Genomic DNA, 17,426 nt, shown 5'->3' on the forward strand with positions numbered 1-17,426 from the left:
CAAATTGGTCCCAATTCCCTCCTCGATGGCTCTAGTAGTTTGGGGTTTGACTTCAAGGTCTGTGATCAACCTTGAGTGTATTCTTGTGCATGGAGTGAGATAATGGTCTTGCTTCATTTTTCTGCAGGTAGATATCCATTTTTTTCCAGCACCACTTGTTAAAGTGGGCATCTGCTTCCTCTTGGATCATTTTTGGGCCCTTATCAAAGATCAGTTGTCGGTATGCTAATGAGCTTATTTCTGGGTTTTCAGTTCTTTTCCATTGGTCTGACTATCTGTCATTGTACCAATGCCATTGCGGTTTTGACAACCGTGGCTGTATAATATGTGCTAAAGTCAGGTAAAACAAGTCCTCCCACTGTATGCTTCTTCTCAAGGAGTTCTCTGCTAATTCTGGACTTCTTACCTCTCCATATGAAGTTTTCCCATTTATTTGAAGAAAGATGAGGGTAATTTTATCGGGATTGCATTAAATTTATATAGTGCCTTGGGCAGATTGGACATCTTTACTATATTGAATCTTCCAATCCACGAGCATGGGATATTCTGCCATTTGTTGAGGTCGCTCTTGTTTTCTTATAATAGCGTTCTGTAGTTTTCCTCATACAGATCTTTTGTCCTTTTAGTCAGGTATATCCCTACATATTTCAATTTGTGCTTCGCTGTTATGAAGGGTACCACCTTTTTGATCTCCTCTTCTGTGGTCTTATCCAATGTGTATAACAGTCCGATGGACTTCTGTTTGTTAATCTTGTATCCTGCCACTGCGAAACTCCTCTATTGCTTCCAGTACTTTGGGATTTTCCTTATATAAAATCATATCACCTGCAAATAACGATAGTTTCGCCTCTTCCTTTCCCAGATGAATACCTTTGATGTCCTTTCTTTGCCTTATGTTGTGAGCTAAAACCTCCAGCACGATATTAAGTAAGAGTGGGGACAAGCGGCATCCTTGTCTGGTCCCCCTTTTCAGTGGGATTGTGTTAGTCTTTTCTCCATTGACTACCACATTGGCTGTTGGTTTTTCATATATAGCTTGTATTGTCTTGAGGAACTTTCCTTCCATTCTTATCTTCTCAAGTGTCTTAAATAGGAATTCGTGTCAGATGTTGTTGAATGCTTTTTCTGTATCAACAGTATTATGTGGTTCTTATTCTTTTTTTAAAAAAATAAGATGCTTTATTGTCTTTTCAGTGATGGTTTGCACAACAGTTTAGGTTCTTATTCAACAATTTCCATATAAATTGATCAATGACACTGGTTACCTCTTCAGCAACCCTCTGCCATCAAGTCAGTTCTGACCCTTTAAAGCATGTGGTTCTTATAGTTTTTCATGTTAATGTGGTGAATGATACTAATGGTCTTTCATATATTGAACCATCCCTTCACCCCTGGTATGAATCCCACTTGGTCATGGTGATTTATTTGTTTTATATACTTTTGTTTTCTATTGGCTAGTATTTTGTTAAGAATTTTTGCATCGATGTTCATTAGGGATATTGGTCTGTAGTTCTCAGTTCTTTTGGGGTACTTGCCTGGCTTTGGTTTCAGAGTTATATTAGCTTCGTAGAAGGAGTTTGGGAGTTTGCCGTCTTTTTCTATGTTCTGGAAGAGTTTGTGAAGGATTGCTGTTAGTTCTTCCCTAAATGCTTGGTAGAATTCTCCTGTAAGGCATCTGGTCCAGGGGATGTTTTGTTGGTAATCCCTTGATAACCTTGTCTATTTCTTCTATTGCTATGGGTCTGTTGAGATTCTTGACGGCCTTTGGGGATAGTCTAGGAAGGGGTTGTTTATTCAAGGATTTGTCCATGTCTTCCAAGTTGTTGAATTCATTGTAGTACAATCCTTTGTAATACTGTGTAATTATCCTTTTGATTTCATTATGTTCTGTTGTAATGTCCCTTCTGTCATCCCTCATCCTTGCAATTGAAATTTGTTCCTTTCTTTCTTTGGTTTGGTTTGCCAGCGGTCTGTCAATTCTGTTTATCCCTTCAAAGAACGAACTTTTAGCAGCATTAATTTTTTAGCCTTAGTTTTCTTATTTTCCCTCTTCTGAATCTCAGCCCTGATTTTTATTATTTCTTTTCTTTTACTATTAGTGGGATTGTCCTGCTGATTCTATTCTATATGTTGTAAATTTTGTGCCAGCATATCAATCATGAGTCTCTCTTCCCTTTTCACGTGTGTGTGTGTATTGCTATGAAACTTCCTCTGACAACTGCCTTTGCTGTGTCCCATAAGTTTTGGTACATTATGTTCTTATTCTTGTTGGTTTCTAGAAATTTCTTAATTTAATCTCTAATCTGTGCTGGAACGCACTCATTTTGCAAAAGTTATTCATCCTCCAATTGTTTGCTCTTGTTTTCTTTGTCTTCCTTTTGTTGATTTCAAGCCTTGTGGACACAGAGAGAGGTCTGTATATCATTGTGCTTAAATTTATGTAGATTTGCCTTATACTTCAGCATGTGGTCTATCTTTGAATATGTGCCATGCTGGTTTGAAAATAATTATCTTTATTTGGATGAAAACTCTGTAAATATCTATCAGGTCAAATTGTCTAATTATAGTATGTAGATCTCTAGCCTCCTTGTTGAATTTCTTTCCCTGTGATCTATCTTTCTCAGAGAGTGGTGTATTGAAATCACCCACTATAATTGTTGAGGCTGTGATTTCTTTTTTATCTTTTGGAGTGTCTGGTTGACATATTCAGTGGGTCTCTCGGGGAATATATGTTTACAGTGTTTAGTGGTTCTTTGTTTACCATTTCCTTGAGCATTATATAGTATCCCTCCTTATTGCTTTTTATGGTTTGCACTTTGAGCTCAGTTTTATCTGAAATTAGCATTGCAACCCCTGCTTTTTTTGAATTGCTGTTTGCTTAGTATGCCTTTCTCCAGCCTTTGAGTCTCACCCAATATTATTCCGTAGTCTTGAGATGTGTCTCCTGTAGACAGAAGATTATGGGTTGTGTTTTCTAAGCCAGCCTGCTAGCCTCAGTCTTGTAATGCCTGAGTTCAGGCCATTAATATTCAGGGTATTATCTCCATCTGCAGACTCTGTGATGTTATCTTATACCTTTTGTGTTGGGTGTTTTTCTACCTTCCTTTCTTAGTGTGTTGTGCATGCATGTGTGTATCATTCTTGACTTTTTTTCCATTCTTAAGCCAATGCTCTCTTGGGGCCTGTTTTCTCTTTGTTGCCCTCTGGGTGAGGTTGTTCTATGTGGCAGTCTCTTATTTATGCTTGGGAGTGTTATTCTGCTCATACTGGGTTGGCAAGGATCTTTTGTAGCGTTGGGTTTCTTCTGACATATTTTTTGAGTTTTCAATTGTCTGTAAAGACTCTTACTTCTCCATTTATCTTGATCAATACTTTGTCTGGGTAGAGCATGCTTGGGTTTGCATTATTTTCCTTCAATTTTGCAATCAAAGATGGCCTTCAAGAAACCTGTTCTCTCATAATTGCTCTTAACTGTATCATTCATCAATGAGTGGCTCTTCAATGACCATTAATATTTTATGACAGGCTGCGTGCTAAAGTAGTCTCCATTTGTCTCTCCAGAACCATCTCATTTCCTGAGGCGTCCAGGATGCTGAGCCCTACGAACATAATACAGGGGCTCCCTTGAGTTCTAGCTCCCACGTGGGTTAGGTGACTGGCCAGCGTAAGTCAGAAAGGCTGGAGAGTGAATCTCTTTTAACAGTTGCACTAAAGTTTGGCACGATCTATACTCCTCAATTAAAGACAAACTATCACTTCTTTTAGACAGATGTCTCTTCTACCAGCAACTGTAACTATGGCATTTCATCCCTCCCCTTTCCCTTTAACCTTGCTGTGGCTGGCCCCCTAGTTTCATCCTCCTTTTCTGTTTACCCTTAACCCTGCAAAGAGACAGTCTTCTTTATCTTCCCTGATGGTGGTATCTGTTCCCAGCCAGGATTCTAACAAAGAGAATCTCTGATAAGATAGTGCCACCAGGGTTCCTCCACACAGAGGCCAGGCAGTGAGAGCCAAACACATAGAAAAAAAACATAATTTTGGAAAAAATATAAAAAGAGATATTTAGATTATAATATCCTCAGGGAAATCAAACATTCTCTTCATATCTAGTAAACAGCAGCAAAAAGCTCAGAAATTCTAGAGCAAAAGAGAAAAATTAAATTATAATTTTGATATACTGAGACCAAGTTAGACCAAAGAAGATGTAGCAAAAAAAAAAAAAAAAAAGAATTAAAGGAGCAAAAGTTAGGAAATAGGAGAAATTTTTGAAATTTGAGCATTGGGCCAGGTGACCTGCTATTCCATTAATAGATGTCTCAAAAAGAGAAAGAAGAGGAATCAAAGCAAGTGAATCACCAAAGAAATAATTTTAGAAAAATTCTGAACTAAAGAGCCCAAGTCACCAAACCAAAGGGATCCACATTGTCCCCATGACATCATAAAGAAATCTCAGCAAATGAAACTTTCCCAGATTAAAGTACATGAAATAGAAATGAAAGTAATACATAATTCTGGATATAACCTAGGCCAGAAATTTATATTTTCTTTGCCTACAAATAAAAGGGAGATTCAAAGCAAAAACTTTGTATGGGGTCTATAGATTAGATAATATTTATGAGACAGAATGGATTTGAAGGAAATGTTTTTTTTAACATTTATTTCCTAAATTAGGAAATTGAACTACAGGAAAAGAATATTCTTCTATTAGAAATATATAAGAGTAAAAGGGAATATTGTCTGCAACTTACTCTCAAATTGTTCAGAATGAATAATAGGCATAGAAATGTAAAGCCAAATATAGACAAATATATAAGACAAATATATAAGATAAAAACATAAGCCCAATATAGACAAATAGCATTTTGAGAAACTAAGCAAAGGAGACATAAGAATTATTTATATTATTCTTGGATGTATTTGTAAGTTTAATATTACTTCAAAATTTAAAAATATATATGTTCTACCTAGCCCAAGTCAACATAAACTCACTGCCATCACAATGATTCTGATTCATGGTGACCCTGCAGGACAGAGAGGAAACCCTTTGGGTTTTTCAAGCTGCAAATCTTTACAGGACAGAAAGTTTCATGCTTCTTCCTCAGAACAGCTAGGGAATTGAAACTACTGACTTTGCAATTAGTAACCCCACTGATAACCCACTAAGCGTCTAGGCTCCTGTATGCTTGCTATACACCCATACATAAATAACTACATGTAAAAAATGCAATCCTACACATACAGAAAGAGGCATGCTCACCTAAAATAAAGCAAGTCACAGACAGAGGACCAGAACAGCACTGCATTGTTAAAACTTTGATGTCAAATATTAAAGAGGGAACTATTTTGAACTTATACTGCTAATCTCGTTTCAACGGTAAAATAAAGACATTGTGCAACTTGTAAAGACTGAAACAAGTTATCACCACTGTCCTTTTCAACACACAATAGACTGTGTATAGGGGGGAGGGGGAAATGAGGAGCTGATAACAACGGCTCAATTAGAAAGCAAATGTTTTGAGAATGATGATGGCAACAAATGTTCAAATGTGCTCTACACATGGATGGATGGATGGATGGATAGATTGTGATAAGAGTTGTATGTGCTCCCAATAAAATGATTAAAAAATACATGATCAGCTTTCCAAAAAAAAGAATGTGTATAGCAAATTAGATAGAAAACCAAGATAAGACATGGAATCCAAGCATTCCCACACAGCAATTCCTAAAAACCGTTTGCTCTGAAGTTGATGGGGTTCAGAGTGACCCTGTAGGGAAGAACAGAGATGTAACATGGGGTTCCAAAGCCTGTCAATCTTCACAGAAGTATATGGCCATGTTGCCTCCCAACACAGAGTGGTGAGTGAGCTACACACTGCTTGTTAGTGAACAGCTCAGTGCATTACCATTGTGCCCAGGGCTCCTCCCAGAAGAACCACACCATAGGGAATCCCCAGATCCTAGCTACGCAGCACACCTATAGCACAATCTGGCCAGCTATCCGCCCAGCAATCAACACAGCCCAACGTTTCCCAGAAAACAAAGGGGAAACGGTCTGTTAATGTCTGTGTGTGAATACTTGGAAAAACATTGATCAGCTGGAGTGTTTGGTGAAAGAGAGAGAATAAAACTAAGAAAATGGGGAGAATCCCAATAATTCCAGAAGAAAATAATACATTTGACAAAAAAGAAAATCATCATCCTTGTTAAAAAACTATGACAATATTAACACTAATAATTGGAATAAATAAAAAGTATAATTCCCCCAAATCAAGGCCATGGGGTAAGGGAATGAGGTGGTATAAGAAGCTATATTATCAACCACCACACCAGGAAGCAAATAAATATAGCCCCAAATCAATATCATGATATAGCAGTATTAGAATGTTATTTTTAAATATGGATGTCAATATCAGAAGAAACAGATGGAGGTGAAAATCATTATTTCCCTAGAAAAGGTGAGGGATTGAGGGAACTGAGGTAGCTGAACTCTGTTATCAAGGTGAGCTCAGTATTTTAATATTAAGTACATATATTATTTTAGAAAAAGAAAATTAATTTTTAAAAAGTACAGGCACCTCTGTCCTTTACGCTAAGTACTTCATATGAACCCCATCATTTAATAGCAAAGTATGTCTATATTTATATCCACACCACAGATACATTTCTCCACCTGCAAGGATCTGTACAAAATAAATGATCTATGATGTGACATACTTTTCTGATTGAAAATCCTTGTCACTCGGCATTATCTTTACCTATCACTCATTTAACCTCGGTCTATTAAAGAACGTACTGCTGTGCTACTGGGGAACTTGAACAGAGGATACAGAAAACCTATTGCCTGTCTCTTCAGTGTGATAAAAGGTCACCTTCAGACAAAACAATCCTCATGCTGTTTTTGCTTGGCATTTAAAGAATTACATCCATGCTCTAGAAATACAGGTCCATTTTGAAATCACCTGGCACAGTTTACCTAACCTTTTCCCATAGCTAAATCATGAGGTATGTTGGAAGGAAGATGAAGAGCTTTAAAAGAGAGTGAATTAATAGTAGATTTTGATGCAAAAGAAAACTCAGAAACACACAAACAATAATGCTGTCACATCCATCAGATCACCACATTCTCATAGCCAAGCAAAATAGACTATTTATGCTTTATAGATCAGGAAACTAGGGTTCAAAAATAATTCTGTGCTCCCAAATTAGGCACAAATCTAATTAAACAGTCATAAACCACCTACTTTGCATCACATATTGGAAGTAGGATGATGAAGTTTTGAAGATTCTAAAGTCAAGGAGAACAGCTAACCAATCCCAAATGAAGAATCCAACTTCTATGAGAACCCCGGGAGTTCTGATGGTGTAGTGGTTACACATTGGGCTGATAACTGCATGGTCGGAAGTTTGAAACCACCAGCCACTCCATAGAGAAAGACAAGGCGTCCTATTCCCATAAAGAGTTTCAGTCTCAGAAACCCACAGGGGAAGCTCTACCCTGTCCCATAGGGTCGTTGTGAGTTGGTATCCACTCGATGGCAGTGAGATGGGGACACTTGGAAAGGACACTCACACCCATGGAAGCTTCCTGGAAAGTTGGTAGTTAACCTGGATGCTGGTAGAAGAGTAGAAGTTGTTTTAAAAGTGTTCCAGGCAGTGAAGATAGAATAGATTCAAAACCAGATTAGCCTGACTCCTAGACCTCAGTCTTCATTTGAACAAAACTCTCTTAGCGCCTTTCTTCAAGTAATACTGGTTTGGTATTTGTTGAAAGATATTTCAGGGCAGTATTTTTTATCTTCTATGAAATTCAATAGCTACCTACGCAGGTAAGATTGAAAATATAAAATCAATATGAATGAGGAGGAGGGCATAGTGGAGACCCAAAGGCCATTGGTAGACAATTGGACATCCCCTTACAGAAGGGTCACAAGGAAGAGACGAGCCAGCCCGGGTGCAATGTAGCACCAATGAAACATACTACTTTCCTCTAGTTCTTTAATGCTTCCTCCCTATCCCACTATCATGACTCTAATTCTACCACACAAATCCGGCTACACCAGAGCATGTACACTGCTACAGATAAGAGCTTGAAACACAGGGAATCCAGGCCAGATAAATATCTCAGGAGCAATAATGAGAGCAGCAATACCAGGAGTGGAGGGGAAAAGGGGGAACCAATCACAATGATTAACATATAACCCCCTCCCTGGGGGACGAACAACAGAAAAGTTGTTCAAGGGAGACAGCAGATGATGTAAGATATGAAAAAAATAATTTTAAACGTATCAAGGGTTCATGAGGGAAGCAGTGTGGGAGAGGGAAGGAAAAATAAGGGGTCCATACCAAGGGCTTAAGTAGAAAGAACATATATTTGAAAATGATGATGGCAATATATGTACAATAGCGCTTGAGGAAATGGATGGATGTATGGATTGTGATCAGAGCTGTAAGCACCCCCAGTAAAATGATTAAAAAATAAAAAAGCAAATTCACTGCCATTGAGTTGATTCCAACTCATGGCAATTCTATGGGACAGAGTAGAACTGGGTTTCCTAGACTGTAGCTCTCTAAGGGAGTAGAAAGCCTCAACTTTTCCCCATGGAGTGAGTAGTGGTTTCCAACTGCTGACCTTGCGATTAGCAACCCAGTGAATAACCACTACACATCCAGGGCTTGCCTAGGTAGGAAATAGGGACCCCCCCCCAAACATAAGTCCCAAACAAGGCAGATAATGATACAGTAGAGAACATTGATTGTGATCAATATGACCTGGCTTTCAATACACATTTTTCAAGTGACTGAACCTCTCCAGCATACGGCTTTCTAATCTATAAAATAATCTTCAGAGGTAGCTCATAGCATTGTTAGGAAGATTGAATGTGAAGATGAGATGACGAATGTAAAGGTGCTCAAGAAGGCTGAAGCATGTATAACCACCATTATTTTCACAATAACCGTTATGACACAATAATATCAATTAAGTGCCAAATGAGTAGCTAACCTTTGAAAAGGAGAGTATAAAATCAATTATGTGGCCGCGGTAGTTCAGTATGGGATGGTGGCCTTCCTTATGACAGCTGGGTTTCATTCCCGCCCACGCACTTTAGGCATAATGAATTTCCCATTTAACACGACACAACTGAAATCATTATTGAAGTCTGAGTTCTTCAGAGGGGCAAAAGCACTGAAATGTGTGTGTGTGTGTGTGTATGTGTGTGTGTGTGTGTGTGTGTGTGAGTCAAACATATTGCTACAAAATATTATAAGCCCCTATTAAACAAAAATATCAAAATGTGACACAGTGCCTTCTCAATATGCCCTCCCTCGAAGTCTATACACTTAGTCTCTACGTCTGAAGCCAGTGTTTCCAACTTTCAAGCCTTCTCTGAAGAATTTCATACTCTTGGATTCATACATCAAAACTGCAGGCTGGGCATTTTTGATGGAGTCACCGAGTATTCCTTTGAAATAGTCTTTGAGTTTGGGGAATAAAACGATATCTGAAGGGACCAGGACAGGTGTGAAGGGTGGATGGTCTGAAGTTTCCCAACAACATTCTTGTGAGACAGCCTGTGGTACCCTGGACAAATGAGCTGTTACCGCATTGTGATGGACCAATGGTTCCTCAGTGCATCTCTCCTGTCCTCTTCCTTACCAATTTCGGTTCCAGTTTCATTAAAACTTCTTCATAACAGCCCCCACTGACATCCTGTTTGCTTTGAGCAACTCTATCCAGATGACCTCTTTGGGATCCCCTCAAAAAGAGTCATCACAATTTGAGTTGACCTCTCTGCTTTGAATATAAGTGACTTAGAAGATCACCCAAGAAGCCATTATTTTGATGGGATCTTTGTTTGGAAGGCTCTGTAATGTAAGCGTATTAGGGAGGGATGTTCTCGGTTGACCTCCACTGACCACAGAGACAAGCTTAAATACATATCGTTTCAATTAATTCATCGTGTATGAAATAGAATCTTAGCAGCAATACTTTTTGAACAACCTTTGTATATATTTATGTGTATATATAAATATATATGAACAGAGAAGGATTAAGGATATGATATGAATATGAGGGGATTTCACCAAGTTTTTGGAAAAGCAGAATTCAAAGATTTTTATCTATGGGGAGAGGGATTTGTTGCCACGAAATCGCTCATGAAATTGTGGGGATACCAAGTCCAGGTATTGATTGGGAAGCAGGTTGGAGACCTGTGCTTGTTCACAGAATTGTAGGCGACGGGTGAATCCCAAACCTGCAGGCCAAGGGGCAGGCCCAAGGAGAGAACCCCACCCCCTGAACATCTACATTCTCCAGGAAACTCCTCTTTCAACTGACTGGCTGACCACATGAGACCATACCATGGCACAGAATTCTATTATATTACACTATGGAAAAGCAACCAATCCAGTAGCCACTAAACCATGGCGAATCATAGTAGCCCAGCCAGGTTGATACATACTGGTCCCCATTACAATTGCTTAGGCCACTTTCGTCAGATCCTCTACCACCTGCAGCATACAGCACTCTACCTGAAGCACTTCCTGGGTACGAGTGGTTCTCACATTCTGGTTTCCAGTCTAGCAACCTCAGTCCCACCGGGGAACATTTTAGAGATATACATATTCTCAAGCCCCCATCTGCACCTCATTGAATCAGAATCTCTAGGGTGAAGGCTTAGCAATCTGTTTCAACTAGCCCCCCCAAATAATGCTTGTGTTGAGCGTCATTGCTTTGTACTTTACTGAGCAGGAGCAGATGGATGGGGAGACTTTCCTCCCATCCCCTGGATGAGAACTCCCAAAAGAAGGCTCAATCAGGTCTGAGAATCTATCTCCACTTAAAAGCTCCGTGTTTATAGCTCACAAACCTCAAATAGCAAATCTATGGGCATCCTGAGGAAATTTTTGAAATATGGTCTTTGCCACAGGTTTATCCTCCTAAGAATAATTATTCATGAGAAATATTGAAGACTTAGTTTATTGGGAAGGGAGGAATGTATTAACGAACTTGCTCCAAGCTCCGAGCAGCCCAACCCTGCATTATCCACACCATGGCCAAAGTTAATTTCACAGCCATTGCTAATACTCGCTCTATATTCATATTTTAACCACTTCACCTGTAATCCCCAGGCTTGGTCCCAACTGCTAAATTTATATATCAGCTTCTGGCAGCAGCTAGGTTGTTAAGACACAGCTAATCATATTCCATACATTCTGAATTTAAAACATTTGAAAATAATTTAACGGTTACATCTAACATTGGCTATTTTAAGGGTAGCATTAAACTCTCATTGGTTTCCTGACTGATGGCACATGTAATACAGTCGCCACTGTGTATTCTGCCTGTCAAAATGATTCATCATATCTCATATATATATTATTTTTTAGAAAATAATATATATATGAGATATAGTATCAATAGCAGAGAACAGGTGATGTTAAATAATTTGAATAAAAATTTAAACCCAAGATCACCAGACTGCTAGAAACACCTTTTGGAATCTATAACTAATTGAAATTCAGGTACATTCTCTGAAATGATTTGAAGTCTCTCCCCAAATATACAAGTGGTCTGAAAGCGACAACTTACCGCCGTGCTAACTGAGCTGTTCAGCAATTATCAGTGACAGCTGTAGCTCAGGGACCGGCCGAGCAAGACTTGCACACAGCTAGCTGATTAGTTCTTTCCACTGACAGTGACTGCATTGAAATTTGACACAGTTCAACCAGCTTTCCTTTATTGGTGATAATGGGAACTCAAGATCCACCACCACTCAGAGCCTTCTGAGTGCCAAGTGCAAGAATTCCTCAATCCAGATCCCTCACTTTACACCCATTTTCACTGTAAGTCAAAGAAGAAACGAGATGAGGGGTTTTCCAATGACAATTCTCTAGTCATTTTTAACTTCCGATTCCTAAGTTCCTCTTTCTTTCACTCTTTAGAATTTTATCTACAGAGTTTACTCAATTCCCCATCAGTCAGTTTTGTGATGTGAGAAGCTAATAGTCAAATGCATAAGACATGTGGGCATCTTTCATGCTGCATGGTCAACGTTTGAAAGCGTTGTCTTATTTCGAGTCTGTTCCCAACTAAGGCATACATGCTTCTATTTCTTTCTGGGACCCTCTCACTTTCCTCTTGGGAGGAAAGGGGTAGAGATGAAGTGGCTGAAGAAGGGGAGCAAGAACCCAATGCTCACAGATTTCTTCCTATATGGAAATGATGGAGCCAGCTGGCTTTCACTGTTATGCATGTCAGCTCATTGAGTCAAATTATCCCCAATTCTCAGTCAAGTAGTTATTGATCTGCCAAAGTCAAGCAGCAAAGTCAAGTCTTTGATTTCTAAGGTACCTCACCCACAGATCACACTACACAGAAGCGCAACTGTGATTAAAAGTTAGTTCTGCCTGATCAAAAGCAATTGCTTTTCCCATTATTTCTTTAAGATACGTGCAGTTTCTTCCCTCCCTGGTCTGGGAATAAAGCTCTATTAATAGAATGCCCATCAACAGGCATTCCCCTTATCGCTTGATATGAACAGCTGTCTCCTTTGGCCACCCTGGCTAGGGTGCTGATTCGTGTTGAAAAATATATGACTGCATCGCTCAGAAACTTCATTTTCAGCCAAGTGCTTTATCTTCTCCTGCCTCTTGGCTGCTGAGCTTTGTGGTTGGTTTTCACTGCTTTGATTTCCCTTGGGTATCTTCCTGATGGATTCACTATGAACCGAGTCCGCACTGAAAAGAGGCAAACAACCAACGGAAGGAGATTATAGTATTGCGATTCAAAAATGAAATACAACTCCCTTGCAACACATACATTTTATTCTAAAATGCAAATAATAATTACAGAATGATTTACTACCACAATTGCATGGACGTGTTCACTAAGAAACTGCTGGTTTCACTTGCTTACTAAGCAGGAATTTTTCAAAATCTAGGATGCATTAAAGGCCCTATTTTATACAACAGACAAGGAAAATATTCATCATCATGGTTTCCCTCCTTTTAATGAGTTTCTCAGCAGAATTCAGTGGTGTATTTTTCAGGGTGCATTTATCAAAATAAAAAGTAAGAAACATGTAGAGCTCAACTTTTATTTAATCTGCAATGATTGTCAAATGTATTCTAATTGATTTAATGTCCGTGAAAATTCTAGTTTGAAAAATAAAACACTCTGAATTGTAATGAATAAATCATCAGTCATCTAGCACAACCAGAAAGACCACATTGATTATAAATTATTCAAAGTGAAATGGTGCCTCAGCAAAATCTTTAGTCCCTTATGTCTGGGTGTGGATAAATACAAAAAGAGGAAAAAATGAGGGTTTAAATGAATGTACATGGTCAAATTGGTATCTCTTTAAAAGTCCTATTAATGTCCTACTGGAAAGCAACAAAAAAGCAACTGTGTATTATATCACTTCTGCCAAACTCAGTTGAAGAAGAGAAAATTGAAAATCTTCCATAAAATTATGAAAGTTAAGTTTTTGAGGTTATATGTTAGAGCAACCACTTTTTTTAGGAACACAATATGATATGAAAGGAATCTTAATAAATTTCAAGATATTTTCAAGACAAATTTAGTAATCCTTTTCAAGAAAAGGAAGCAAAGGTCAACACATTTAGAGCATGTAGCTCCTTGATTATATATAATAATAATAATTATATATGTATATAGAGAAGCAAATCTACCACTACAATAAAAGTTAACATCAATTTTTTGCCCCACAGTGATTATATATATATAACCAAACACACTGCACTCAAATTGATTCCAACTGGCCACATCTTTATAGAACAGAGTAGTACTACTCTGTGAGGTTTCCAGGGCTGTTAATCTTTACAGAAGTAACTGCTACATAGTTGTCTCAAAAAGTAGATTTGAACTGATGACCTTTTGGTAAATCAGCCAATGCCACCTTTTTGGTTAACAGTCCGGTGCTTAAGCCACTGTGCCACTGTTGGTTTTAGTTGCCATTGAGTCTGTTCCGACCCACGTTGACCGTATGCACAGCAGAATGAGACACTGCTTGGTTCTGCACCATGCCTGCAATTTTAATTTTAAATTATAGAAAGAAAATAACTGCTAAGGAAATATTCATCAAGCATAAAGATGGGGGGGGGGGAAGAATCAAGATGGAGGAATTCCCTTTCTGAAACTGTAGCGTCATTCCTTTTTGCTGTGCTGTGCCTGATTGCTAACTGAAAGGTCAAAGCCACGAGCCCCTCTGAACAAGAAAGAGGTGGCCATCTGCTCCAGACAGTATGCTTAGTCTCAGGTATCCCAGACAGGGTCACCGTGGGAAAGAGTCTTCTTGATGGCAGTTGGAGTTTTTGGTTTCCAAGGATGACAATGATAAATGATCAAAATGTGAAAACATTTACTTGATTTTAAGGTTTAAACTTTAAAGCCAATCAAAGTAACTTTATAGTGTCCACATGGTATGTAACCTTCAGGCTATTTAAAATTTTCCTACTGAAGAAGGGATCCTACTGAAAGACATGCCTGAGCCAGTCTGAGAAATACTCAGATAAATGGATTTACTTTATCATGGGCATTTTCACAATTTCACTAGGCTCATTTCCTTTCTGCTTACCTTAAGGGATATTATACTGCACTTTATTTTCCAAACATATTTGATCACGTACCTCTTTTTTAATATTCAATGCCTCTTATAATTTAAAAATGCAAGTTGGGATTCAAAATTTTGGAGGTAGGATTTTTTTCAATCACAATTTCACATAATTTAGAAATGTATTTGAATTGAAATAAAAATATATGAAAATTTATCCAAAAATAAATTTAAAATATAAAATTGATCATGCTTTATTCCAATTATAATACACACTTTCTTTTCCTGGACTATTTCCCTGTCCTCCCATTCTTAACTTAGAGGCCAATTTCCAGGTACTCTAAAGAAATGACAAAGAGTAAGTGATAAGAAAACTTAGTTTAAATAGAAATATGAGTTACTAAAAATCAGCATATTTGGGAAGCAGGAGCCCATAAAGTCTGTGTCAGTTAGAGTTTTGTTTTCCCCTTTGTCCTGAGTTTGTAGTGATTGAAGATTATATTTCTGTAAGAGATAAGATTAATTGACAATTACAAAAACCACATATTCACATTCACGTAGTATCAGTTTTTTCATTTACGAATAATTAACTCAAGTCACCAGTGTTTCTTTCAATCTCTGAGCTTTTATGATTCTATTATATATTTATAATAATTAGTCTTTCTTTATCTAAAAGAGGAGTATAACATAGTAGTTATCAGCATCAATTTTGGAATATAAATTCAAACAATAACCTGTTTATTGTCTACAGATTCTTGGGAAGTTACTTTATCTTCTTTTGCCTTTGCTCATCAACTGTAAATGGAAATAGTAATAGTACCCCTATTCCGTAGGGAAAGGCACCCTGGAGATATTGTGGATTACACTGTGGGCTGTTAACCAAATGGTCAGCAGTTCAAACCCACCAGCTACTCCTTGAGAGCCTGATGAGAATTTTTATTGTTGTCTTCCTGTAAAGATTTATAGTCTCAGAAACCAAAAGGGGAAGTTCTATAGGGTCGATATAAGACAGAGCAGACTCTATGGTAATGAGGATACCACAGTCACATTGGAGAAATTCATTTCACATATTACGACATTTAGAGCACTGTGGGGCAAATCATTGGCGTTAACTTTTATTATAGAGGCAGAATTTCATGAGAATGCATCTGATGGATGACTACTGCCTCTTTTGGAGTAAGAGATGACATTCCTTCATATAGAGCCCTTTGCGATAATTAACAAATGGCAGTCTCTCCAGAGAAAATTTCTCATTTTTTATACTAATAATATTAGCTATCATGAACATGTATCACATGTCACCTTTCTACTATGCACTTTTCATTCATTTACTGTTCAATCTCTGAAGTGTCTTTGATACTATAACTAATGTGTATATAACCAATGTAAGGCTGAAAGAGATTAAGTAAAATACCCACAGTCACAAAGCTAATCAGCCAAGTAAAGCCAGGATTTTCTCAGCACCTTGTAGCAGACTGTATTTTCCAAAAATTACTTCCACAGCTCCATCTCACACACCTTTCAACTATTTGCTTCAATGTCCCCTTTTTGGATGGGATGTATGATTCAATTGTAACTAATAGAATAGAATTTTTTGCAACTAACCTAATAGAATTTTGTGTGGTTTCTGAGGCTAAATTAGGCCAGGTTATGCACCTGATGAACAGTGTTATTGGCAGACCCATGGGAGGGGAAGCCAACTGCTAAATAAGAAGCTCAAATACCTGATGTCGCTGTGCTGGAGAGACTGAACCCATCCAATTAGCTGCCTTCACTAAGATCCAAAGATATGAATAAGTCAACTCAGAGCATCCAGGCCAGCCAATTTACCAGCTGAGCACCAACTAGAGACTCCATTTGAGAATTACCCAACTAAACTGTGCAAAAATCTCTCGTCTGGAAAATGCATGAGACGTAATAAAATGGTTGATGTGCTAAGCCACCCAGGTTTGGGAAAGTTTGCTATGAAGCAAGAGTAACTGGACTTTCATCTAAATCAGTTTTACTCAGCTGTCCATCAACGAATGAATTATCTATGAATATAGCACTCAGGCCACTTTTAGCACATGAATTCCAGTCTCTTCCAGCTTAAAAAAATCTTTTTGAGCCACTTATTTAGAATTTAACAATGTGCTCTCTGGTTGAAACATCAATTCACTCCCAATCATCTGTACTTTTATATTATTCTATCAACACATAAAGGAACCAATCATCTGTACTTTTATATTATTCTATCAACACATAAAGGAAAAGTTCAGCCCAGAAGTAATCAGAAATTAACAAAAGATAGCAATCGGGTTCTTAGTGCAAAAAGAATACTGTATTCACCCTAACAATTAACTGTCATCTTTGTGACAGATGGTCCTCTTGCTGTCTGGAATAAGTTTTGCTGACTAAATTTATTGCATTGGTCCTGCTAGACCAATAATAAGAGAGAGATACCCCAGCAGGTTTTTGATGGTTGGTTTTAGCTGATATATTTCACTGGAAACAGTGTGAACAGTAGCAAGGTGATTGTGCTATTTGGAGTCTCATCCTGTCACCCACTCTTCACTGTAAATTTAACTATTAAAAGCCCATTGCCTTCTCTAGTCTTAATTTCCTAGAATCAAAGGAAATGAGGTGATTATCACTAAAATACTCTTGATTTCACATGGAGCTGAGAGGATGAATGTTTGTTTAGTGTTTGATTAGAGATGAAAATCAAAAGAAGTGTGAAGGTCAAAACACATTTGCATCAATTGTATTATCAGTTAAAAAAAACGCATTAATTCGCCATTAGAGAAACTTGTCCAAATCAGAAACAATTTCACATTAAATGGTTCTTTAAACTCTTTTCTTAAAGTGTTA

Source organism: Tenrec ecaudatus, chromosome 6 (genome assembly GCF_050624435.1).
Source record: "Tenrec ecaudatus isolate mTenEca1 chromosome 6, mTenEca1.hap1, whole genome shotgun sequence".
Classification (NCBI taxonomy): Eukaryota; Metazoa; Chordata; class Mammalia; order Afrosoricida; family Tenrecidae; genus Tenrec; species Tenrec ecaudatus.